This window comes from Salvia hispanica, chromosome 1, assembly GCF_029641045.1.
Source record: "Salvia hispanica isolate PSC_SH4W2 chromosome 1, Shi_PSC_v1, whole genome shotgun sequence".
In the NCBI taxonomy this organism is placed as follows: Eukaryota; Viridiplantae; Streptophyta; class Magnoliopsida; order Lamiales; family Lamiaceae; genus Salvia; species Salvia hispanica.
The window spans coordinates 61,769,827-61,797,452 of NC_142692.1; the positions used below are offsets into that span (position 1 = coordinate 61,769,827).

Here is a 27,626-nt window from a genome sequence, read left to right on the forward strand (position 1 = left end):
TAGGTTTATTGCCCTAGACATACTAGGCTGCATGCTCAAAGACAAACAACAATAAACGAACAAAATTTATATCCAAGTACTTTACTTTTGTATTTATATTAATTGTGTTCACACCGTAGAATATGACTATCATTGTGGGAGTACTAATAATCAATGAATATGCAGAATTGTCTCACGAAATCCAAATTCAGAGTGTACTAGCCAGTAGTCTCTTTGAGTTTTAGAACCTGAAAGTATATGCATCTTGTGTAATTGATTCTCATGTATATATCTTTCTTGCTTTAATGGAGTTTTTTTTTTGTGGTGTGGGGATGAAGATGGGCATGGTATATATGTAGTTGGTGGAGAATATGGAACACTAATATACCATGCGGAGACAATTATAGAGAATGTTGTGGAGGCACACTCCAATTTGTGCTAAATGGTGGTGGAGGTGATTATATATGCTTCATAATTAGGCCATGTGATTTTATGCTACCTTTGTAAATATATTGTATTGTTTCTATTCATCTAGCACTTGCAATGCCAATGGATCTTATGTTTGGTCATTTTTCACTAATCAATTCGAATGCTGACACCACAAACCTAAAATAGTCGTTTTCAGGTGAGTCCTCTTCAATCACACAAACACCAAGTGAAAGTAGTATAGGTTGATTTAAAAAAAAAAATCAAAATTTTATAAAGAATGTGGTTAAAATCTTATACATATGTACTCATTTATTCACGGAACAACACCGTATCACTACAAAACTTAGTAGTTATTGCAAAATTAGTAGTACTCCATTCGTCTCACTTAAGATATGACACACTTTTCTTTTTAGTTATTGGGAATTTTCTCTCTCCTATTAGTATTGTCAAGCACTTTTTTTCCCCTCAATTAAATATCCAACTCTTTTTTTTCTATCTACATTTAATATTTACAGTGTACACAATAGGCCTGCCGCGGCGGTCTATTGCTGGACAAGGGGCCGGGGGGGGGGGGGCCGCGTATGCGTCGTGGACGGGGCGGTGGCCTATTGTGAGCCGTCGCCTCTGCCGCGACGGTCTTCTTCCGTTTTGTTTTATTTTCTTAATGTATTTTGTAATGATGTAGAAGAAGAGTTTTTTGTGGCTGTGGCATGGCTATTCCCGGCTATTGTGGACACTCTTACAATCACCTTTTCTCTCTCCTATTAAACTCATTAACCAACAACTCCTAAAATCTCATGTCGACTAAGAAATTCATCATCCTAGCCGGGATGGGAGGAGTAGTACTGAACAAATTATTATTACAAATTACAATGGTGTATATAAGCAAAATCAGTACTACAACGGTATTGACGGTGGCAGGGATGTCAATCGGGCTAACTCGTTCGTGTTCGAGTCAATTCGCTCGAGTTGTCGGGCTATTTGAGTGCAGGCTATTCAGATCGTGAATTTTTCGGGTCACAAATTTTCAGCCCTAACCATAATCCGCCGGGTTTCGGGCTAACCCATTGGGCTATTCAAGCCTAAAAACTTTCAAAAAGAACCTCTTGTATCAAAAAAACTTTCATAGTTTTCTTCAATAATAGTTGCAGAGAAGCATTTCATCTCGATCAATTACAATATAGACAAAGATAAATCTAAATTAAATCTATCGATTTGAATTAAAATCTGTGTTCGTGTCATTATTTTGGCATTGGTTAATAATTAATTCTTTATAAAAATTAAATATCATATAATATCTTACGTGAATTATTATTAAAATAATAGATATATTGAGATTTTGATGGATTGGTTTACAATTTTTTCTTCATTGGCTTTGATAGACAGTAGTGACACATGATGGGACGATGGATCAATGAATTGAGGTGGAACCTGGAAGTTGATAGTGTGAGATCGAGTGGAAAAGTGTAGAATGAAGAAGACTAATGATTGTGCCACATGTAATTCAACAATACAAAAAACCCCTAAAACTTAATAGTTTTTAATTAAAATTTGCAACCCGTCGGGCCAACCCGCAACGCGTTCGGGCCAGTCCGTTAACCCACCAATCCGTTCGTGCTAACCCATTTAGCCCATATTGTATTCGGCTTATAAAATTACAGCTCTGACCCACTAATTTTAACGGGCTATTCGGGCCGACCCACGAATATCGGTAGGATTGACATCCCTAGACGGTGGAGTAAATGGGAGTAATTGTTTGAAGCAAAACGTCGTCGTTTATACGGCAGAATAGCCCCTGCATATCTGTAACTATGGCTACTTCATTACTCTCCCTCTTACTTGCCTCCCCAACCCCTTCTACTGGTACTAATCATCTTTTCCCTGTTGCGATTCGAGCTCGAATCCAGCGAGATCACAACTATCACCACCAATCACACAACAACAGCAAGCCACACACCCAAACACAATCAACAATTAAGCGAGCTAAGATAAATCGAGCTGAGGAAATTTTCGAATGTATATTACGAACGGAAATCGAAAGAGTAACAATAGCAGAACAAGCAACAATGACACCACGATACAATGGAAATCAAAGATAGAACTGCTATGGATCATGGATCCTAGCCCCAATCAATAATCACTCAGCTAACATAACAAATGAGAGTGTGGTCCTTCCTTTTATAGTTCACGCAATGCACACCGCATCCGAGTATGTTCACATGTGCCTTCACTCAGCAGAATCACGTACTCCCCCTCTCATGACAGCTCGGATGTCCACGTGGACTAATTATTCTCCGCAGACGACCCTTATTCCTTCATTGCATAACGCGGCAATTCCGCTTATATGTTCCATGCATTTTCGTGGATTTATGCATGCAACAATACCCCCCTCTTAAGGTTCCTTGTCCTCAAGGAACCAAGGAAAACATGCTTTGATTTCATCCGCATACTCCCACGAAGCATCTGCGGGTGAGCATCCTTCCCAATGTATAAGCCACTGAGTCACAGCTTGATTACGCTTCTTCACCATCTTTCTTTCAAGTATAGCCTGCGGCAGAGCATCCTTAATGTGAGATATAACAGGTAGTTCAGGTATGGGGCCAGTGGGTGGAGAAGCCGGCTTTAGTAGGGAGACATGGAACACATTGTGAATGGTGGCCGAGGGAGGAAGGTTCAACCTATAGGCCACCTTGCCGATCTTATCCAGAATCTGATACGGCCCGAAGAATTTCGGCTCTAATTTATGGTGCTTGCCTCTTATGGATTTTTGTCGATAGTCATACAGTTTCAGCCACACCCAATCCCCTATTCCATACTCACGGTCCTTCCTGTGTTTGTTAGCTTGCCCCTGCATTCAATCCACCGCCTTTTGGATGTTCAATTTGAGTATAGAAATCATTTCTTTCCTGTCCCTTAGAGCAATGTCTACTGCCTCTACCTGTGAGTCCCCGGGCAGATAAGGCACATGTAGAGGTGGAGCGTACCGGTACAAAGCCTCGAAGGGAGTCATTTTGATGCTCCAATGATACGAGGTGTTGTACCAATACTCAGCTAGACCCAACCATTGATGCCACGAATGCGGCTTCTCTCCAACCGAACATCTAAGTAACACTGCAGGTAGGGATGTCCATGTAGCCCGCAGCCCGTGGGCTGGCCCGAATAGCCCGCTAAATTCATAGGGTTAGGGTCGGAAATTTCTAGCCCGATAAAAATAAAATCCGATAAGCCCGCACCCGATTAACCCACAACCCGTTAGGGTCAGGCCCGATAACCCGCCAAAATTTATATTTTTCAATTTTTTACTCCTAATTCAACACTTCGTTGACTAATTTAATGACATAGATAACTAAAAAAAGATAACTTTCAATTTTATGGTAAATATATAAATTATATATTGAATTTTTATTAATATAATAATTGTTAAATAAATTAATCTCACTAAAAGAATATTTAAATTTTTAACATGCATTAAAATTTCACGAAATATAAAAAATATTAGTATTTTATGATTGAGTTTAAGCATATATATCAAATTTATCATAATTAAATATTTTATATTTTATAAATATAACTAATTATCATCATGATTTATTGGATTGTTCGAGCCTTAACCTTATCGGTAGCAACCCGATTAACCCGTCGGGCTAGCCCGAAACCCGAGCCTTTAGGGTTAGGGCCGAACTTTTACAACCTGAAAGAAATCACAACCCGGCAAGCCCGCACCCGATTGACCCGCAACCCGAGTATGGTTGGCCCGAAACCCGATGGGCCGGCCCGATTGACATCCCTAACTGCAGGCATCTATTCACTACTTCAGACTGACCATCCGTCTCAGGATGACTGGCTGTTGAGTATAAAAGATCGACCCCCAGTAATGCGAAGAAATCTGCCCAAAAGGCACTCATGAAGGTTGCACCTCGATCACTGACTATCTTAATAGGCATCCCATGGAGCTTGTAAACTTAGTTCATAAAGGTTTCAGCTACTTGTTTGGAGGTGAAGGGATGATTCATGGCCATGAAGTGAGCATACTTGCTCAGCCTATCCACCACTACAAGTATGACATTCTTCACCTGAGAGATCGGTAAAGCCTCCACAAAGTCCATAGTTAGATCAGTGAATAGTGAAGTTGGAGTAGGCAACGGCTGTAATAGCCCAGCTGGAGGAGAATTCCCTGCCTTGAACCTTTGACAAACTACACAGAGCCTCACAAACTCCTTTACTTCCCTCATCATCTTAGGCCAATACAATAGAGCAGATAGCCTCTTGTATGTAGGTAAAGCACCAGAATGTCCACCCAAAACAGATTCATGGAATATTGATAGAATTTGTGCCTTCAATTGAATGTCATTTCCCACCACTAACTTCCCATATCTCCTCAACTCCCCTTTTTGCCAACTAAATTTCGAATGAGCCTCTGAATTCTGCTGCTTTTCTGAGATAACTTGCTGTAAATGCAAATCCTTTTCCAATGTGGATCTGATCTTAGCTATAAGCTCTAAGGGAATAAATGTAAGAGGTCAGAGCATACAACATAGTTTCAGGAACTCTGGAGAGGGCATCAGCTGCAGAATTCTCCACACCTCTCTTGTACATAATCTCATAATCAAAGTGCATCAATTTGGCCATCCAAGCTTGTTGTGTTGGTGTAGTAAGTTTCTGCTCCAAGAGATACTTCAAGCTTTGGTGATCTGTCATGATCACAAACTTCCTGCATTGCAAATAATGGTACCATTTCTTTACAGCCAAGAGAATAGCCAATAATTCTTTCTCATACACTAACAATGACTGATACTTGGGAAATAAAACCTTGTTGATGAAGGCAATTGGATGGCCCTCTTGCATTAATACCGCTCCTATCCCAACTCCAGATGCATCGGTTTCCACAACAAAGTCTTTAGAAAAATCTGGTAGGGCCAAAACAGGGGTTGAACTCATCAAGAGTTTCAGCTGCTCAAAAGCTGCCTGAGCTGTTTCTGTCCATTCAAAATTTGATTCCTTAATAACTTCCACCAGAGGCTTTGCGATAGCACCATAGCCTTGCACAAATCGTCTATAATACCCTGTTAAACCCAAGAAGCTCCTGACCTGCTTGACTGTTTTAGGCTGAGTCCAGTTCCTAACAGCTTCAATCTTAGCCTCATCTGTAGCCACCCCCTTTTCTGATATTATATGGCCCAGGTATTCACCTCTTTTCCACCAAAAACACATTTAGATCTCTTAGCTAAGAGAGTATGCTCCCTCATCAGCTCCAGTACCACCCTGAGATGTTTAACATGTTTAACTTGACTGCCATTGTACACTAAAATCTCATCAAAAAACACCAATACAAACTTCCTTAGGTAATCTCTGAAGATGGTGTTCATTAGATTCTGAAAAGTAGCCGGGGCATTTGTCAAACCAAAGGGCATGACAAGAAATTCATAATGACCTTCGTGGGATTTGAAAGTTGTCTTATGCACATCATCAAGAGCCATCCTAACCTGCCAATAGCCTGATCTGAGATCAATCTTTGTAAACCAGCCAACCGTTCCTAGCTCATCCAGAAGCTCTTCAATAACGGGAATAGGATATTTATCCTTCACAGTAGCTGCATTTAGAGCCCTATAATCCACGCACATCCTCCAGGTATGATCCTTTTTCTTAACCAACACTATCGGGCTAGCATAAGAGCTCTGGTTGTTCCTTATACCTCCTGCCTCTAACATCTCTTTGATCATTGTTTCAATAGCATCTTTCTGATGAGCGGCATACTTATAGGGCCTCACATTGATAGGTTCAGTTCCTTCCTTCAGAACAATCTTATGGTCCAGCTCCCTCTGTGGTGGTTGCCTTTAGGTTCTTCAAAAATTCCAGCAAACTCCTCAAGCAGCTGCTCCAACTCAGGCCACATTTTCTCCTTACTTATTCCATTACATTGCCAAGGAACTCCCTCCACCGCTGTCACCATTTGGCTCATTTTTACTAGTTGTCCCGAGACCTCATCTTGAGTTAGTAGTTGGATACAATTGAGTTGTTTCTCCTTAAAATTCCACTTCTCTCCCTGCAGCTGATACAACTGACCATCTAACTTGAACACCATACTGAGTGTGTTAAAATTCCAGCCAATAATTCCCAATGTAGACAGCCAAGTCACCCCCAATATCAAATCATAGGTTTCCAAGTTAATAACATGAACCTCAGTAGTGAATCTAGAACCTTGCATTTCCCATTGAAACTCTTTGCATTTTTTTGTACACTGCAGTAGTTGCCTGTTGGCTACCTCAACTGCTGCGGGTGCTACTTGTGTCCATTGGCATTTAATCTTATCAGCTATGTGGCTGCTCAAAAAGTTGTGTGTGCTTCCAGTATCCACCAAAACTCTAAGGTATTTTTTCTGGCAAAATCCTCTCATCCTCATAATGCTTTCCCCATTAATCCCCCACATAGCATGCAAAGATAACTGCAGTTCCTGAGTAGCTTCGCACTCTTCCTCCTCTTCCTGCTCCCCAGGCTCTTCTTGTCTTAACTCCTCAAGCAATTGCATTACATAGGATTTCCTCTTAGAGCAGCGATGATTCGGTGTGAATTTCTCGGGGCACCAAAAACAGAGGTTCTTAGCGTTTCTTTCATCCAATTCCTTACTCGAGAGTTTAAGTGGTGGTCTCATTGAGTTCCCTCTATCATTCTCCTTATTGCTCCCATAGCCGCCCGTACTTCAACTCGGCTTGTAGTTGGTGGTTGTCACCGTTAGGGTTTGTTGTTCGAGCTGTAACTGCTCCCCTGCGAACCTCCCCCTTGACTCACTTTCGGCTTGCCCTGCATCGCCTTGACTGTGAGATCCTGCAGCTTGGCTAAGGCATAGGCATCGTCTAAGCTCTGCTGCTTAAACATCCTCACCGGCATCTGTAACTCATCCACGAGCCCAGACAGAAGGAAACTGAGTGCCTGCTCTCCCGACACCTTCGATCTCGGGTATAACTCATCAAATTCTTCCATGTACTCCTGCAACGAATTGGTTTGCCTCAAATTTCTCAGATCGGCTAATGGATCCTCATAGGCATGTGTCCCAAACCGCGCTGACATATCTCTCACATACCCACCCCAATCTCTGTAGGCTCCTTCCCCATGCAAACTCACAAACCCCCTGTGCCATTGCAATGCCTTCCCTTCTAGGTGCAACGTTGCTGTTTTCACCTTCTCCCTATCCTCCGTCACCTTCGCAATTTCGAAAAAGAACTCCGATCTCATCACCCAACCTTCTAGTCCAATTCCATCGAATTTAGGAAATTCGTACCGAGTAGATCGGCCAAAATCATTTCCCCCTTCGTTCTTACATCCTCCATCACCTCCGACTTCATGATCCCCTTTTACTCCCGCCGTCGGATTCTGTACGTTCTGATTCCGTACGTTTATCGCCACAATTGCTTTCATCATCTCCCCCATTCTCGCCTCTACTCTCTCCTGCTTCTGACTCAATTCCCCAATCATCTCCATCACCCGCCTCTCCGACTCCATCGCCTTCCTCTCCACCTCCGTCGACCCCCTCGTACTTACCGGCGTCATTTCACCGAGAATCGGTAGCTCTGGATACCACTTGTTGCGATTCGAGCTCGAATCTAGCGAGATCGCAACTATCACCACCAATCACACAACAACAGCAAGCCACACACCCAAACACAATCAACAATTAAGCAAGCTAAGATAAATCGAGCTGAGGCAATTTTCGAATGTATATTACGAACGGAAATCGAAAGAGTAACAATAGCAGAACAAGCAACAATAACACCACGATACAATGGAAATCAAAGATAGAACTGCTATGGATCACGGATCCTAGCCCCAATCAACAATCACTAAGCTAACATAACAAATGAGAGTGTGGTTCTTCCTTTTATAGTTCACGCGATGCACACCACATCCGAGTATGTTCACCTGTGCCTTCACTCAGCAGAATCACGTACTCCCCCTCTCATGCCAGCTCGGATGTCCACGTGGACTAATTATTCTCCGCATATGGGTTTATTCCTTCATTGCATAACGCGGCAATTCCGCTTATATGTTGCATGCATTTTCGTGGATTTACGCATGCAACACTCTCTTTCTCTTCTGATTTCAAGGGTAATTCTCTATGACATTACACACGCACTCTCAAAGCAACCAATTCATTTTCTATGCAATTTTACCTTGCTTTATTTGAGTTGTGAATCCATCCCCTTTTCCCTTTTCCCTCCATAAATCTCTATTTGAAGCCACAGGAAGTCTCTTCTCGTTCAGAATTATGCTGGAAATGCTCGATTTTGCCTCGATAACTTGGGCTCGCAGCCGGGGTCCCGGAAGAAAGCGAAGAGAAAGGGTCGAGGCCACGCCGCCGGGAAGGGGGGCAGCTGCGGCTTCAGAATGAGGGGTCTGAAATCGAGGTCCGGTCCTAGCGTAAGGAGGGGATTTGAGGGCGGCCAGATTCCAGATGCCCCTCTATCGAAGAATCCCCAAATTGAAGGGCATTGCAGGAGGTACTATAATATTTCTTTCAAATTGTTGAATCAATTTTCCTAATTTTGTTTTTATTCTGGGTAAATTGTGTCGGTGATCATCTTCTCATAGGATATGATTTGAAAGGTGATTTGAATTTGTAAGTTTCTGAATTCTGATGGATTGTGCATATGCTATCTAGTTGCTGATATTCTGATATCTAGTAAGGTGGATTCAATCTTGTTTTTCTTTAGAATTATATTATTCATTTATATTCATAAGCAACAATCTTTCCTAGTGCTGCTTAATTTCAGGTCATTTGATGTACTTTGTTTCTCTAGTACAGTCTTATACTCTCATTAAATTAAGTTCTAGATCGTAAGCCTTGTGTGTGTGCTTTGTTGAGTGGACATTGTAGAGTATTGAGGTAAATTTGAACAGGGCTTCCTTTTCGTTTGAGTTCTTCATAGTTGCACTAAAATTACATTAGGATATCGTGCTTGTCAAATATTTTGATACATATGTTGGTTGGAGGGGAGTGATTTGGCCAGAATAAGAGGGAAGTGGTTAGTGGAGAAATCCCAAGATTATCTCGCCTTATTAGTTAGTTAGTTAGTTCAATTTAAGAGATTTTATTATTATTTGAATTATTGTTGATTTGTTTAGCCGCCTATACAAGGTGGGTCATTAGGAGTAGCTATTATCTTGGAGAAATCAGTTTATTGGACGAGTTTTTCTCGTAGGCCTCCTTCGTGAGGATTAGGCCTCTGCAGAGGATTTTCCTTTCAGTCAAATAAAGCCGAGATATTATTTCCAGATTCATTATTATTCTCTTAGGGTAGTTTATCAAGTCATATGTGGAGGAGTTTATTCCTCTAAAGCATTTCTGTAGAGCATGACTTGTGCTCATTCTTGTCAAAAGCCTTTACTCCTATCAATCTTGAAACAACCTTGCTCTCAAGGCTCAGTTAAAATTCAAAACAGATCACTCTGTCTGGTTGAGGTTCAAACTCATGCTTTCGGGTAGTAGCTAGAGCACCGAACCATAGAAGATTGCCAACTATATGTTGGAATCGCAGCATGACCAGATTGGAGAATGGAGCGCCCGTTGATGAAAATAAGGAATCTGAAAAGGGAACCACCATGGGCGTGGACCGGTGGCCAGCAGCAGGAACTAAACATCGCAGCAAGGCTGAGAACGGAGACTGAATCTGCAGAATATCGTGGCTGGCAGACAGCAGCGGTGCTGTCACCGTGGCTGGTGTAGGCAGTGTGGTAGAAGGTAGTAGAAAGGCATGTTGTACTGGAAGGGGCAGGGGCGCGCTATTGTCTTTAGTGGTACCAAGATCATGGTGGTCTGTAGACGTTTTAATAGCTGGCATCTCTTGATGGGCTGTTGTAGGTGGACTAGAGGGCAACAATGGTGTTTTCACGGTGGGTAGGATAGCTGCAGTATTATTGCTGGGTGTGGGTGGAATTTTTGGTTGGTTTTTGGCAACATGGACAATAACAATGGGATCGCCACTGCTATAGTTGGATGCACTGCTAGTGACGCGGCTTTCTGATGGGATGGTATCTCCAAAAATGTTTCAAGAGCTCTTGAACAAATCTGTCCCACGATAAAGAGGGGCAGCGATCCGTCTATGGCAGCCATGGCCAAGTCGACTCATTTATCCGAAGGAGTTTTGTTGAGGAGAAAATATTGGTTTGCCCGCGAGAGCCACACGAGAACCTCAGATCCATCAAACTGCGGAAAGGTCATTAGTTGTGAAGCAAGAGAAGCTCGAAACTCCCATATGGTACTCAAGGCCTCGATTTGATCTGTCGTCTTTTGGGACGACAATTTCATCACTGCTATAGCCTTCTCCAATCCGTTGAGAGTGTTCACCATGATTGTCCATGTTCACCGCACCAATTGATAGGAGTAAAGGCTGTTGACAAGAATGAGCACAAGTTGTGCTCTACAGAAATGCTTTAGAGGAATAAACTCCTCCACATATGACTTGATAAACTACCCTAAGAGAATAATAATGAATCTGGAAATAATATCTCGGCTTTATTTGACTGAATTGGAATAGACAGAAACTGAATAGCAAAACAGGAAAGGGAAATCCTCCGCAGAGGCCTAATCCTCACGAAGGAGGCCTACGAGAAAAACTCGTCCAATAAAACTAATCTCTCCAAGATAATAACAATAAAATCTCTTAAATTGAACTAACTAACTAACTAATCAGGCGAGATAATCTTGGGATTTCTCCACTAACCACTTCCCTCTTATTCTGGCCAAATCACTCCCCTCCAACCAACATCCATATCATATTTTTATATAATTGCTAGGTCTATTTGAGAATATAAGTAGAAGGGTAGAGGATATTTCTATATGCAATTATGTATTACTCCCTCCATCCGCCATTAGGAGTCTCATTTATGGGTGGCACGGGTTTTAAGAAATGTTAAGAAAAGTAAGTAGAAAAAAGTTGGTGGAATTGAGGTCCCACTTGTATATATTAGTTTTAAATGAAATGTGAGTGGAATGAGTTAGTGGAAGGTGGGACCCTATTACCATTTATGATAAAAGTGAACCGGGGCTCCTATTCGCGGACGGACTAAAATGGAAAAACGAGACTCCTATTCGCGGACGGAGGGAGTAGTTGGTTACCTTGATTGGCCAATAGCCACCTTGTGTGACCTTTTTGTTTTAAGATGTGTTTCAGTTTTTACAAAGAGTAGCCTGCGAGAGCATGCACAAATGCGAGTTGCAGGCGTATGCAGTCAGGATATGCTTGTCAGTGATTGTCTCTGTGGCTGTATTTTTTTTCAAATGAAGTTTGGGAACAAGTAATCATATTCTTTATTTACCTTGGGGAAGTTGGTCGCTTTATTTGAATTAAATTCAGCTGGTACCTCATAAGTCATAACTAACTTTTCTGCATCATCTGTTTGCAATGTTTGAAGCTTCTTATCTGACGATCATTGCATTGCAATCCCAGTTCTGTGATGCAATTGTTTCTTGTTTGTACTACCTCCCCGTTGAATATTCTGTAAACTTTCCTGCCTGAAGCATCATCTGAGATGTTCAAATGAGCACATTATGTACTTAAGGTTATGCTGATAATGTGGGTTCCTTTTGTATATTCAGGCATGCGTGCTGGACTACCAAAGTATGTACCTGTGAACTTGAAAGATATGCAGATGCTGGATTTCAAGAAGGAGAATAAGTTTCGTTGGAGTCCTTGAAGAAGAAAGGTCTGATAAACCCATCAGGAAGGGAAAGAAGACTTCCTCTCAAGGTAACGAACAATTGAATGCTATAATCTTTGGCATCTTTTACTTGAAAGAAGATCATATTTATCAGTCTTTTGAAATTGTATAAAAGCAGCAAGGATTAATTTCATCTCTTTCATGATTACTGGAACCACTCTACTGAGATTACTCATATTCATGTGTATTGAAGTATATATGAATGGTTGGTTTTGTAAAGAAAGAAACTTCCACGGCTCCTTCACATATTTCTACATATTAGATGATTTATAATACGGAGTACCTAAAAAAACAGTTGGACTTCCATCATCTCTATAATATATTCAACTAAGAACTCAGCTGGTTGAACCTTCAGAAATCATTGGACTTCCATGTTAGCTTCTCATATAACTCTTGTATCAGATCTTAGGTGATGGGGACTTTTGAGTGTGAAGCTCGACTTCAAGGCCCGAGCTTTCTCAGCATCAGCGAAAGAGAAGATTGAGGCAGCTGGTTGCTCACTAACCATGCTTCCAGGGCGAAAGAAATGGGTGAAGCCATCTGTAACAAAGAACCTTGCCCATGCTGAAGAGTACTTCACCAAGAAACGTGCTTCAGCTGACTGGGCCGACTCACGTCACTCACCTTCTGCTTGAGCCTCAATTTTCTGAGATAGTGGAGTATAAGATATGTAAAGCAAGTATTCATTGTTGTATGTTCAAAATGTTATCTTTTGTAGGTGTTTTTACATTGAAACCATATTGAGTATTTGTTGGATATGTCAAATTGAATCAAATGGCTCATACGGCTGGTGTTTTGTACTCCACCTGTCACGTTAAAAATGAAACGTTTTCCTTTTTGAATTGTCTCATTAAAAATGAAACGTTTCATAAAATGGAAACAACTCTATCTCTACTTTTTCATCTCTTTTACTTTACCCTGTCTTCTTTAACTCACAAAACAACACTACATAAAATCCCGTGACGCTTCTCAAATATTGCATATTTAATGGACAGAATTCCATGACGATTCTCAAATGTTGCATATTTAATGGGACAGATGGAGTATTACAGCAACGTTTCAATTTTAGTTTCCACTTATTCATTTTATTCGGCCCCAAATGTCTCTAATTCTGTAATGTTGGGCCTACATATTTTATTGGATAAATGGAACATATTCTTGGTTTCCACTTATTCATTTTATTCAGGCCCAAATGTCTCTATTTCTTTCAATGTTGGCCTACATATTTTAAATTGGATAAATGGAAATTTCAAAAGTCGTGTCATTATAGATTTGCAGAATTGTATTTATCATTTTTAAGTATTGGGCATTAACTATTTTATCAATAAGGTAACCCAAGGAGAAATAAAAGGCTTAATAGTTACTTAAATTATGTAAATGTTAGTCAGTTTCATTAAGTTTGAAATCGATATATTAAATTATAAAGTTTTAATTTTTCTAGATTATCACATTTATATTATAAAATTTCTTTTGTTGATGTTTAAAATAACATAATTTATTAAAATAAATGTGTTTTTTTTTAATCTTATTTTAATGAATTAATGTCAATTTGAATATGACAAAATGACAATATTTTGTATATGGATGAAATGAGTAAAAAATTAATATTCAGATTTCAAATTTGGTGACTAGAATAGGAATAATTTTCTCTATATCCACAAAATCTGATAAGTTTTGATAAAATAAAGACGCATTTATGTTTCTCTATTTTTTAAGTGGAATAATAAAATGGTTTCCATTAAATTTTTTACTCATTTTTTAGTTATAAAATAAAAAAATTTCTTTGAATTTGTATCAAGTCAAATGTATCTTTTATTCACGAATGGAGGGAGTATCATTTTTCACTTATAAATCAATATTATTATCCCTAAAACTTTGTCCATATATGTTTATATGTAGTGAGAAGATGCAAATTGGGTGAATCAACCAAATTTCATATTCACGTTTCTTAACACGTAGTAGTACTATTTTATTTCCATCAGCCACATGAAATCGATAATATTGACCTAAAAGGAGCAAATAATGTGTGGAAGGAGAGGCTCAGGCCAGCTTCCCATTGATTGAGAAGGTTGCGTGTTTGATTCACGTCGGGTTCAAATCTCCCGATTTCAGATCCTAATTTTTTTATACTGTTTTTTTAAAACTTTTTGGTTATGGGATTGCAATTTCACAGAAAATTAATAATGAAACTAGTGAAGATTAAATACGATTACAATAATAAATTAACAAAGATGAATGAAATTAAAAAATAAATTCAAAATTAATTAGAAAGAATTCTCACCTTCACGGCAACATTATTTCTGCAACACTTAATGTCCATTTTATAGAACCTGACACGCAAGTCGCACGGACGAGCACAAGCACGTGTACATATATATATACTGATATAGCAAGCTCTGCAATCACATTATGCAATTTCATTTGTATGTGAAAGTGAAACTGGAAGGTTGGGGAGTTGGTGTCAAAATTACCAAAAAAATGATGTTACGCCTAAGTTGAGAATAACATAATTTTGTGCATAAATCTAACACTATGATGACGGATTTTTAATATATTGTAGGATGACGGATTTTAATGTTTCATATATTTGATTTATGCACAAAATAATTTCACATAATTTTGTGCATAAGTCTCCAGTGCTGATTTTTCACGGGGCTGCTGATATGATGACGGAACCCCAGCTCATCCGGTTCTTATATGACAACGCCTCGAGGACTCGGCCAGTGACATAACCTAGAATCTCTATGAAGGAGGATACCACTCTATACTTGAAGGGGAACAATTCTTAATCACATTGTTTCATGGCTTCATTGTAGGATAACTTTTAAATAGATTTCTTCTTTCTAGTAGAGATCTAATAGTAGTTGACTTGGGTTTTGACTTTTGCATGTTTTAAACACGGAGATAAATGAACGTGGGTAACTTTGTTATGGATTTTGATGGGACAGGAGGGACTAGGGAGTGTTATTGTGTAAACTGATTTCCATCTTTTGTGCAAACTGTGATAGAAATGCATGGGTTACGTGGCCCATGAGATTTATATACTAGTTTCAGTTTTCTCTAGTTTTCTCTTGACACCGAAGTGAGACAGTTATATGTTATTTTTTTTAGTTTCAATTGCCAACACCCTCCCTCAAACCCTTCAAGATGAACCTTAGAGGAGTTGAACTTTTTTTCTTATCGATTGGACGATTGGCCCAATATTTTTTCCGGTCAGTTGGACCATTGGCCCAAATTTTAAGTCCAGATATACTGCTGGGTCAGTCATTTTCTCGGTTTCAGCCCAGATATACTGCTGGGTCAATTAATTTTAGCCCATAATCGGTGACCCGCTCTGATACCATAATAGAAATCCATTGGTTCTATCCTAAAACCAATTAGTGATATGAGGAGTGGCTCATGAAATTTATATACTAGTTTCAGTTTTCAATTGCCAACAAACTATATACCCCTTATTTTTCCAAGGAACAAATTCATTCGTTGTTGTGTACTCCCTCCGTCCCCGATTAAGAGTCACACTTTTCCATTTCGGTATGTCCCCAATTAAGAGTCACACTTCATTTTTTACCATAAATAGTAAGTAGTCCCACATTCCACTAACTCAATTCACTCACATTTATTATAAAACCAATATAAAAAAATGGGTCTCACATTTTACAAACTTTTTCAACCAACTTTTCTTAAGATTTTTTAAAATCCGTGCCCGGTCAAAGTGTGACTCCTAATAGGGGACGGATGGAGTAATTTTTATTTTATGGGACAGGAGGGACTAGGGAGTGTTATTGTGACTATTTGGATATATACACGTAAGTTGTCTTCGAAAAAAAAGAATAAAAGGACCATGAAATGCAAATATAGTAGTAGTAGTAGTAGTAGTAAAAATATATAATATTTGAGCACAAACAAAACTAATAAAGATTTTGTGTGAGTATTTTTTTTAAATTATCAACCTAATTTTGGGGAGATAAAATAATCATCCAATTATATTAATAGGTTGTGGACCTGAATGCAAATAAAACATTTGATTACACCAAAACAAAATATATTAATGTTTTCATATGATCAATTACTATATCATCTTTCTCGTTTAAGTACAAAACCAAAATATGATGACTAAGCAACTCTCCAAATTAGGCTCCTAAAATTAGGGGTGACAAATCGTTCCGTGCGTGTTGTGCCGTTATCATGTCGACACGATAACGACACGACACGATAACAACAAACACGAACACAATCCGTTAAGAAAACTCCAAACACGAACACGAACACGACCCACTACCCTCAGACACGAACACGACACGAACCATTAACGACACGAACCACTTCGGGTAAACACGACACGATAACAACACATATATGACACAACACAATAACAACACTATAATAATAATATTATAATAAATTAATATTATATCTAATATGAAATTTTAAATTTTTAAAATTTTAAAATTTTAAAATAAATAAAAATAAAAATAATATTATAATATACTTAACGTGTAACATGAACACGACATGAACACGACACGAAATAATATTATAATATACTTAACGTGTAACACGAACATGACACGAATACGACACGAACACGACATGAAATTTTCGTGTCATTATCGTGTCGACACGATAAGGACACGAACCCAATAAGCTTTGACACATACCCATTAATTTCGTGCGGATTCGTGTCGTGTTATCGTGTCGTGCCAAAAATTGTCAGCCTTTACCTAAAATCAACAAGTCCATGCATGTAGTAACTTTTAAATGACCCATCCAATAATTTTTATTTATGTGTTATGAATTGATCATTGTATTCACCAAAAAGTGGAGTCTTTTGGTAGTTAAATTGCATTTGAATTCGTGTGGTTATATCCATTAGGCTCAAAATGGTGGTCCAAAGGGCATGTGTTTGGTATATTGCAGCAACCTTTCAATTTCAGATTAAAACTTCATAAATGATCTGCTACTGCTTTTTTTTTACCATTTAATGTGGTTACACTTGCACATGCATCATTATTTATTTACTTATTTATTTAATTTATCATGAACATGATCTTATCTAACAGATCTTGAAAACTGATTTTGATCAAATTTGTTGAGTATGTATCATTTATTTGTTACATTTAAGTTTTTAGTAGGTAGTATAATTTTTTTAACTTTATACATACTTGAACTTGCATTTGAATTTTAACTATCATAGAACTCTTAATTATCATTACAATTTGAATTAACTTGTATATATCGCTTGCTTTGAGATTTAGATTAGACACTCTTATAAGTAACAAAAGTGTTAAATAGCCCTTGGTATAATGAGGAGTAATTTAATGCTAGAGACTTACAAGTTAGCTAGGATGGTCTAATTGAGACGACAATTGAGATTAATTGTGGTAGACAAGAGTTTGTTATGACATATATAAGTCTCAACAGCAAAGATATTTTCTTGAAATTAAACATGTGGTGCCTAACTTTGACATCCTCCCAACTGAAATCAATGCCTAATTACCAATCAAAAATTCTTAGTGGAACTTACGCACAGTAGCCCAATATTTATTTCAAGAAAAGAAAACGATGTAGATTTTGTATAAACCAACCAACTATATACTTGAAGGAAATAACACGTTTACTATTTGAAATTTGGGAGCTAAGTAGCAGGCAATGTGGCGTGTCACGTGTCCCATGATTCGTGTTAGATTTCATATTATGTGATAATCGCTTAGGATTAGGACACGAGACTAATTAATATTTCCATAGATTCGGCAACTCCATGTAAATTAATTGAGTAGTGTAGACTAGGGTGGGCGAAACCGCGGGTACCCGCATCCGACAAGTCGGGCACTCGTACCCGATTTCAACCAAATTTGTTGTCCCAATACCCACCCGCAACATATCAGGATTATCCGATACCCGTGTTGGGTATCCTGTACTCGACATTGCGGGTACCCGTACCCGACCTGAAAATAAATTGAGTGAACTGCATGAAAGGTCCCTAACTTTTGCGTTTGTAACACTGGTGACCCCTAACAAAAAAAATATCAACACAAGGGTCTAATAAAATATACAATCACAAACCAGATGCTTTTAGCCATTTTTCGGACGAAAATGCCCAAATGACTTGAATGGTAATTTTATCTAATAACCGCCAACCTACTCACCCACTCTACATTGACTTGCATAGCTTTGTCAAATCATACAGTGTAAGGGTCATATATCTTATGGCCCTTCAATTATTTTACTAGATTCATCAATAGATCAACTTCATCCAATTTTATCTTAAAAAAATTTCGAATTCATTTTATTAATCCAAATTCTGTAAATAAAAAATCATTCATCTTCCAATATCATCAAACACAATTAAAATTCCAACAAATTGAAAAAATTGAAGAATCCCAAATCTACAAATCCAAACAAAGCCGAAGAACACCCATAAATCTGCATTCTCCAACATCATACTCTTTCCCAATCTTGCACTGGTGTTCCATTTCCAACCTAAAAATAAAATGCAATTCCCACTCAAAAATTCCAAAATCAAAATGCAATTCTATCTTCAAACCCACAAACCCACATCCACAAAGTTAAAGTCTGAAAATGACTGTAGAAGGTAATGAAACCTCTCTCCGCCACCAAAACTCCGCCACGTCGGAGGACCATACCAGAATGGTTGGTGGCGGCAAGGTTCAAAAACCCTAGATCCCTAATTGAAAGCTGAGGAAGGAGGGCGGTGGGTGGGGTGAGGTCTGAAGCACAAAGAGGGGCCGCGTCGTCGATCTGCTGCCGGAAATTGAAGAGGAAGAAGATCGGCGAGGGGATTGGTAGAGAGAGAGATATCGTTGAAAGTTGAGAGCGGAAGAGTGAATTGTGATATCTTAATTAAAAATAAGTGTAATTAAAAATAAGTCTTTCTGAAATATATATTTATATAGAGTGAAAAAATATTACTTCAAGTCACATCCTCTTGATGTGTAAGTGTGCCAGTACATGAAGCAGGCTGCATGACAGGGGCGGCGTCAGCATGGTATCTGTGTTTGACGAGAATGCCCTTTTAGGGGCTGAGGGTATTATGGTTCGAAAAAACCTCATTTGTGATTGTATATTTTGTTAGACCCTTGTGGTGAGATTTTTTTTGTTAGGGGTCACCGGTGTTACAAACCGAAAAGTTAAGGACCTTTCATGCAGTTCACTCAATAAATTTATAAGAGAATAAGTTTATGGGACATAAAATATTTGTTACTAATTAACTAAAATAGAAAATTTGAAAAACCTTATAGCCGACAATGTTTCCTAATTAATTTTTGCGTATTAATTTTGACGGTAAACTTTGAATAGATTAAGAATAAAAGTGGGGGAATCTGTAGTTATTTTCAGTGAGTTTTCAACTGAATATTCGTTGGAATATAAAAATGATTCAAAAGATCTCTTAGAACACTTAGATTCTATAAAGTATTAAAATATTATATATAGCTAATACTAATAATATCGGGTATTATCGGGACTAACGGGTATACCCGTGTGTTAGGATTGGTATACAGAAAAGCATATTTCGAGCATGTTGCACGGATAGAATTGCTTGTATACAATAAACTCTACAATCCACTTTTAACCAAGGTGAGAAGAAGTAATTTTATCTCATTGATGTTTGCTTGTGCATTTATAAGATGTTTCTCAAACATTTAAATGTATAAGAAGCAAACAAGTCTAATTCTTCTGCAATAGTAGACTGGTCGTGAACGACGTTCACAGAAGGTGACGCAGTCGGTTCTTTGTAGAAGAGAAACAGAATTTCACAACCTAGATAGACTTTGGCTACCTGTCGTGAAAGGTTGCAGTGTTAGTCCGCATATTTCCTTACCTTAGGAAATAAACGACATTGGTGTGGTATAGCACTGAAGGATCTAGCAGTTGAGATAAGTCTTTCTTGCTATTTACTGAAAGTCGAGGTCGAGGTGATTGTTATTTCTTAATCATTTTTGATATAACATTGAACATACGATATTGATTATGCACTACTTTGATTTATCAAATGGTGCGGATTTTTCGCAATTCAAGAATCCTAATATCTTGGGTAGTGGTGATCAATGTCTGGAGGTGCTAGTATTGTTATTGCAATGAATCGTGTGCTGGGCGAGTCCAGTTTGATAATATCCTCAAGAGGTGTTCAAAAAAGGTTTTATTATTCAGAAACCCGGCCGGTTGGAATATAATCCAGAATAACAAATAAAGATTTTGAACTAGACAACTCTTAGAAAAAGATATTAATTAATTAAAGTCAAATAGCAGACTTAAATTAATTAATGGATATTTATATCTTAAACACGTGAAATAATAAATTAAAGAGGTAAAGCCCGGATTACTCGTAATTTGGGATTGGACAGGCAGTCAATATTATTTTACTGTAGTGGCTGATTATAATATTCTGTTGGACTTGTATTAAATTGGGGCTCAATTTAATTAGTAAAAGTCCAATAGGTTTGCAAGTCCAACCTCCATGGATCCCTAATCTGGCCCATCATAACTCTATATAAAGGAGATTAGATAGAAGACAAATGAATTAATTCATTTTTAATCGTTCCTCTCTCCAGATTGAACGTGTTTTTCAGTTCTCTCCAGAACTGAATTTTTGTCTTATTCCCTAATCAAGTCCTTTTGATTCTGACGAGCTTTGCCCACCCAAAGGTCAGATTATGAGATTAGATCTGATTTATTTTTTTATGCATGACTTCTGCTGTGCAAGGGGCACCAATCCCCAACACAGCGTGGGTAGCGGGTTTACCCGCTACCCGCAAAACTCTAAAACATACTACCCGATCCCGCCCCATTTCCAGTTATCGCCGGGTAGTGGGTACCTAGTACCCGACATGGTATCGGGTCGAAATGAGAATTACCCGTTACCCGCTTCCCAATTTGCCACCCCTAAGTGTAGTAATGTTTTATAATTGATTTAGTTTCAATAATTTGATTGTATCCGTTGTTTATAATGTAGCCTACACTTTATTTTTTCATAATTTAAACACAATATCTAAATATTGACGAATCTATTGGCCAGGATCGGGATCGACCGATCTCATCGCCAACCCATGACTAGCCTTCTTAATCGGCTTCCGATTCTATGGTAGTTTTGCTTCTACATTCAATCTCCCTCTTTTGATTGTATGATTTTCAGAACCTCGTAATGTTGTATGATCAAAACATATCTAGTAGAAATTGAAATTTCATCATTCAAATACTGATTTTCCACAAGATTCATTTAGTTTTTCCATGTTACCTTACTTATATTCTCTCTAATTAATAGTTTTATTTTAGTTATTTATATTAATTAGGGCACGGTTCTAAAATTTGGTTCTAGTTCCGACTAACCGATTTGTGACCAACTTTAAAAATAAAGAATAAAAACTGCTACAAGGGATCATGCATAGAAAAATGGCCACCCCGCCCACCACTTATGCTACATCGATTTCTTTATTTTTATGTTTGTAGCAATAATTATGTATGTATCTTGTATTATAAATTAAAAAAATAAAAATATTGTAATATGCTTAATCTAATAAAACAAAGTTTACAACTTGATACAGTCAAAATCCAAAATTAAAAAAAAATTGAAAAAATAAACACCAAAAAGCTCAAAGATTCTAAAACAACATTGTCAATCCAACAAAGTTTACACCTACACAATCCAACAAATATTCAAACATTCAAAGTTCATATGATGTCTATAAGTGCAGTATTTGATCATCAACATCATCACTCCTTTCCAATTCTTCCAATTATGTGTCTGCATCCACATCGTCCAATGGCCATGTCAATTTGTCATCCTTATGGACATCCAAGAACGTTGTCACAAATAATGAATAAAGAAAATTGGTTAAAAATGAAGAATAAATAAGTATATTAATAAATAACAATGATTTACTCACTCTCATAGAAATGATTTTTTTAAATGGTATTGGTTTCCCTTCTTCTTCCATGAGATCGATAGAACTAGAATTAGAACTCAACCAATCCCCAGAGCATATATCAAAGCTTCCACCATTTTCAGTGCCAAATAGTGTCTAAATATCGAAAGCACACGCCCCTCATGGTGAATGCCAACTCAGAAGAAATGGTTGATATATGAATAGAAAGGATATTTTTAGCCATCTCTGATAGGATAGGAAAGAGGAGACAATATTTCTTCCACAACAAAAGAATGTCAAAATGCAAGTTCATTAGCATTCATCGTGTATTGCTTCTCTGAGAAGTATTAAGTGAGCTCTGAGCTATCATCTTCATTGTCATCATCCTCATTAGCAACACAGAACAACATTACCAAAACTTTTGCCAAGAAATCTTTGATCTGTCGATCTATTTGACACTTGGATAGGTGGTGTTGTTCGTGGATGTGTTCGGTTCACTGTTGGAGTAAATTATCTCTTGTAATACTCAAATAAGTCAACGATTGACTTTCTCAACTCCTCCGCCATCTCATTTGCTGGTGTGTCACCATAAACCATTTTCAAACAATAGTTCCCATGCTTCATCTTTTGTCTATGATCCAACATTGCAGCAATGTAAAGAATTTTGTTCATATTTGGGTTTAAGCTCATATTCCTACTTACCAAGCTTTTCCATCATCTTCATAGCCATGCATCTAATGTGAGCATCTTCACGATCATTCTCCAAGCTTTTAATGATAGTGAATAAGTCACCCATCTCATTTGTCAGTGTGTCACCATATACCATCTTCAAACAATAGTGCATATGCTTCATCTATTGTCTATGATCCAACATTGCAGTAATGTAAAGAATTTTTTTTAAATTTGGTTTAAGCCCATATTCCTCTAACAAATATTTACCATGATTTTCCATCATCTTCATGGCCATGTATCTAACATGAGCATCTTCACGATCATTCTTTATGCTTTTAATAAAAGTGAATAAGTCACACATCTCCATGAAAAATGAATGTAATGTACGTGATTCCAGAGACGAGAAAAGTCATATCATACGTGGTACCCGGCCCACGCCCACGCATCCGCACCACACCCGCCCATGGCCGCGAAACATAGGGCGCGATTAGGGATGTCAATCGGGCCAGCCCAGCGGGTTTCGGGCCAGCCCTACTCGGATTGCGGGCTTATCGCGTGCGGGCTTACCAGGCTGAAATTTTATCGGGTTCTAAAATTTCAACCCTAACCCTAAACCTTCAGGTTTCGGGCTAGCCCAGTGGGCTGGTCGGATTTAACTTTTAAGAATCTTATATCTATATTCTATAATAAATTATTATATAAAAAATAAAATATAAGTCAATATATAAGAAAAATAATATATTAAAAATCTAAAATATTCATGACATAATCTAAGATTGCATAACAAAAAATTAAAGATAAACTGTTTAGTGTTCAACCACAAGTTCTACAAAAAGTCCATGTTTCAAAATAAATCTAAATATTTGAATGACATTCTTCCAAGTCGATAAGCTTTGACACTTTAGCTTGATCATTAGCTTCCTCCTCATCATCTTCAGAATCTCCATCTTCTATTAACAAAATTACAATGTTAACATAAAATATAGTTTGATAGTTTAGAATTTTATAACAAAAAGTAAATCTTACCATCAGGATACCCATGCAACCAATTGCGTGTGCAAATAAAAGCTTGCACTTTGAAAGGAGTCTGTTTCGGTATTTGTTTAAGACATGTGCTCCAATGCTAAAGGAAGATTCAGATGCTACCGTTGTTATAGGAATACTAAGCCCGTCACACGCCATCCTAGCAAGTACTCCAAAACGGGATGACTTCTCTTTCCAATACTTAAGCAAATCGATTTCAGCATCTTCATCCATCGGGGGGTCTTCCAAATATACATCCAATGGAGACTTTGTATCAGAAGTTAGACCTTTGTAACTCTTATATCCCTATAGCAATAATATTAAAATGTAAGTAAAAAAGATAAATGAAATTACTTTAGATACAAATATAAATACAAACAAATATTTAAAGAAAATAAGATTACTTACAAGCTACAACAAGTACAACAAATATTTAAAGAAAATAAGATTACTTACATCAAGTACGCTTGGTTTCATTCTCAATGCTTTCCTTCCTCCTCCTTCCGTGAATTTAGACTCTCCACCTTCAGAATTAGAACTTCCACTAGATTGAGGAATTTTAATCGAAGATGCATCAACACATTTTTTCTTGTACTTTGTACAGATCATACATTTTCATCTTCAGCCTATTGACTTTGTCCTCACTTGAAAGAGGATCAAGTGTTGAGTAACAATACTCCACAAGTTTTAACTTCATTCTTGGATCAAACACGGTTCCCATGGAGAGAATGTCGCTATAATCTTCCCAATATTTCTCGAACTTTGATATCATCAAAAGAGACATAGACCTTACCACTTCATCATGACTTCTAGAATTCATCTCCAACAATTGAGCAATATTCCATACTTCCATAAAATACAGGTTGGAAGTAGGATATGATGTACCAGAAAATAAATTAGTTGTTTCATAAAATGGCTCCAAGAATTCACTCATAATTTTTCCTCTTTCCCACTCTTCCTACGTTGGGCAATGCTTATAAGCTAAATCATCACATTCAAGCATAGAAAATACCCGTCGATATTTAATTCCACTGACGAGCATCAAATACGTGGAATTCCAACGTGTAGGCACATCCATCCACAATGACGTAGTAAATTCAATATCAACTTTTCGTGCACATTCCTTAAACTTGATCATTCTCGCTTCTGATGCTTTTACATATTTGATACTTGCTCTGGTTTTATGTAAAGCATCACTAGCTACTTTCAACCCTTTTTATACAATAAGATTTAGGATATGTGCACAACATCTCACATGAAAATATTCCTCATTGCACAAAAATGAGTTTTGCAACTGAAGTCTTGTTTTCAATAATTTCACCATGGAATTATTAGCAGAAACATTATCCAAAGTCAGAGAAAAGACTTTCCTATTTATGTTCCAATCCACCAAAATGTCAGAAATCTTTTGAGGGTTTATGTTTCTATTTATGTTCCTAAACCCTAAATCTTTTGAGCTAATTCAGCTCCATTATGTGGAGGAGGCATTGAATAAAATGCAAGTATTTTTCTATTCAATTTACATGTTTCATCCACAAAATGTGCAGTCAAACAAATATATCCCGATTAGTACAAGCAGTCCAAATATCAGAAGTCAAGTTCAATCTTATCTTCAATTTTTTCTTTTCGGATTCATACAACTTCATCACATCCGAGGCATGCGTATTTCTAGAGATAAACCTCATATCCGGGTTCAAATACTTCAAAACAACTCGCATTTCACTATATTCAACCCACTTTAATGGAAGATTATGTGCAACTGATACTTTAATCATCAATTCTCGGCATATTTTTGGGTCTATCACATTATCCTTATCCTTTTAACTTGCCATCATGATTAAGAAGCATAGCACCCACATCTCCAAAATTCGGTTTCTTCTTACAAACCAACATATGGCGACTAAAAGTGGAAGTTCCCATTTTCGTACCTTCATATTTCCATCTTTGAAGACAATGATTGCACTTGACATTCTTCCCATTTTTGTCGGGTTCTTCATTTGTAAAGTTATTCCAAACATCGGAAGTCTTTAGTCTCTTCTTAGTCTTGGAATCACTTGTAATCTCCCCATTTTCAATATTAATTGTTGGAGAAAATCTTCCATTCTTAACAATTATAAATCTGCATCATAAATATAAATATTATTAGCATTGATTAATCACTAATCAAATAATCATGTATAAGTATAACCAATGTATAAACTAACTAAAATGCCGCTGTTTTGCATCGGCTGTAATCAATAATCACTTATATTTATTTAGTATAGAGTTCTAAAACACATACTATATAAAGTAAATGCTACCAATATTTAAAAATAAAAAAGTGAACTTAATAATGAAGTAACTAATCAAACAGTAGCTAAAATACAAAAGCAATACATTACTAATTAAACAAATACGGTAAGTTAGGGTTTTAACAAAAAAGTGCAAATTCAATTTTTAAATCCTAACAAAAAAAATTCACTTTTGCAGGTATATAGATATATAAGTATATACGGAAATGATAGACCTTTAAAAAATACAGCAGAAATTAAATTATCAAACATATTTATATGAACACTGACATGCACTGATACACAAATAAATAAAAAGAAAGAGAAGGGGGGAGAGAAAGAGAGCGCACCCGATGAAACTTGAAAGAGGAGTGAGGCGGTGGAGGTGAAACTGTGAAAGCACCTGATGAAACTTGAAAGTGAAGTGAGACGGACTGGAGATGAAACCGTGAAAGTGAATTTAGGATGTTGAGAATATTGTGGGATGTGGGATCCAGTGGAAACGTCATTTAAAAAAGAAATAATAAAATTTAAAGTGGAAGACTAAGAGTCATACTGATGCCAGGCATTTAATATTAATAATTTATAAGGTTTTTATATAACCCGATGGGCTGACCCGGTAGCCCGTCGTGCCAGCCAGATAGAACCCTATTCATTATCGGGATGCGATTTTTCGACCCTAATCCTGTAATTTTGGCGGATTTTTCGGGCCAGCCCATCGGGTTCGAGCTGCATCGACATCCCTAGTCGTGATGCATGGTGCACGTGACACGATGCACGGGGCCGCGACCCACAACTCACAGCAGCGCGCTCGTGTAGGCTCTGCGGCCATCATAGTCCACTTAATTATTACAAGTAATGTTTTGGCTTATTAAATGTGTCTAATAATTTTTTAACAACCAATGTGGGATAATTAACACTCTCAATTAATCCATAGATTTAATCTCATAGTTCTTTTATAGCACACAATTGTAACCAACTTTAATCCATTATTCTCACTCAACTTGAATCCATTTAGAGAAAATGAATTTGTCGCAATCATCTATTCCGAACATAGATCGACATTATATCATTTAATTTTATAAAATTCAAATATTTCATTTTTCCTTTGTTCCTTTACAAATGAGACATTTTTTATACGTATTTCAGAAAAATCATACTCCCTCCGTCCCATGATAAATGTCACACTTTCCTTTTTAGTTTGTCTCACAAAAAATATTACATTTCCTTTTTTTTAGAAAAAACTCTCTCTCACATTAATATAAATATATTATTTTCTCTTTCACCTAACATTTAAAACAACGTCTTCTAAAATCTCGTGTCATTCCCCAAGTATGTTATCTATTATGGCCAGAGGAAGTAATAAATAGTTAAAGTGAAGAGAAAATAAAGTAAGAAATAAAATAATGTAGATGGGTGTCTCGCTTTAGCAGTCCCGGTTACTTTTGTGCACTCGTTTTATAAAAATGATATTAGTTAAAGTGGATAAATTGTAAAGTAAGAGAGAGAAATAATGTAGATAAAACTCTTCTACATTATTCTCTCTCTTACTTTACTATTTCTCCACTTTAATTATTTATTTTTATTTGTATAAAAGAGTGCAGAATAGGAACCGGGATTGCTAAAGCGGGCAACGAATCCGATGGTCCAATGGCTTATT

The 27,626-nt window shown here is 37.4% G+C and overlaps 2 pseudogenes; one reads left to right on the forward strand and one right to left on the reverse strand.

Moving 5' to 3' along the window:
* Positions 1-2,219: 2,219 nt before the first annotated feature.
* Positions 2,220-12,755, forward strand: LOC125220275 (large ribosomal subunit protein uL15c-like; annotated as a pseudogene).
* Positions 12,756-23,528: 10,773 nt separating this feature from the next.
* LOC148934321 (zinc finger BED domain-containing protein RICESLEEPER 2-like) lies at positions 23,529-24,834 on the reverse strand (annotated as a pseudogene).
* Between the last annotated feature and the right edge of the window lie 2,792 nt (positions 24,835-27,626).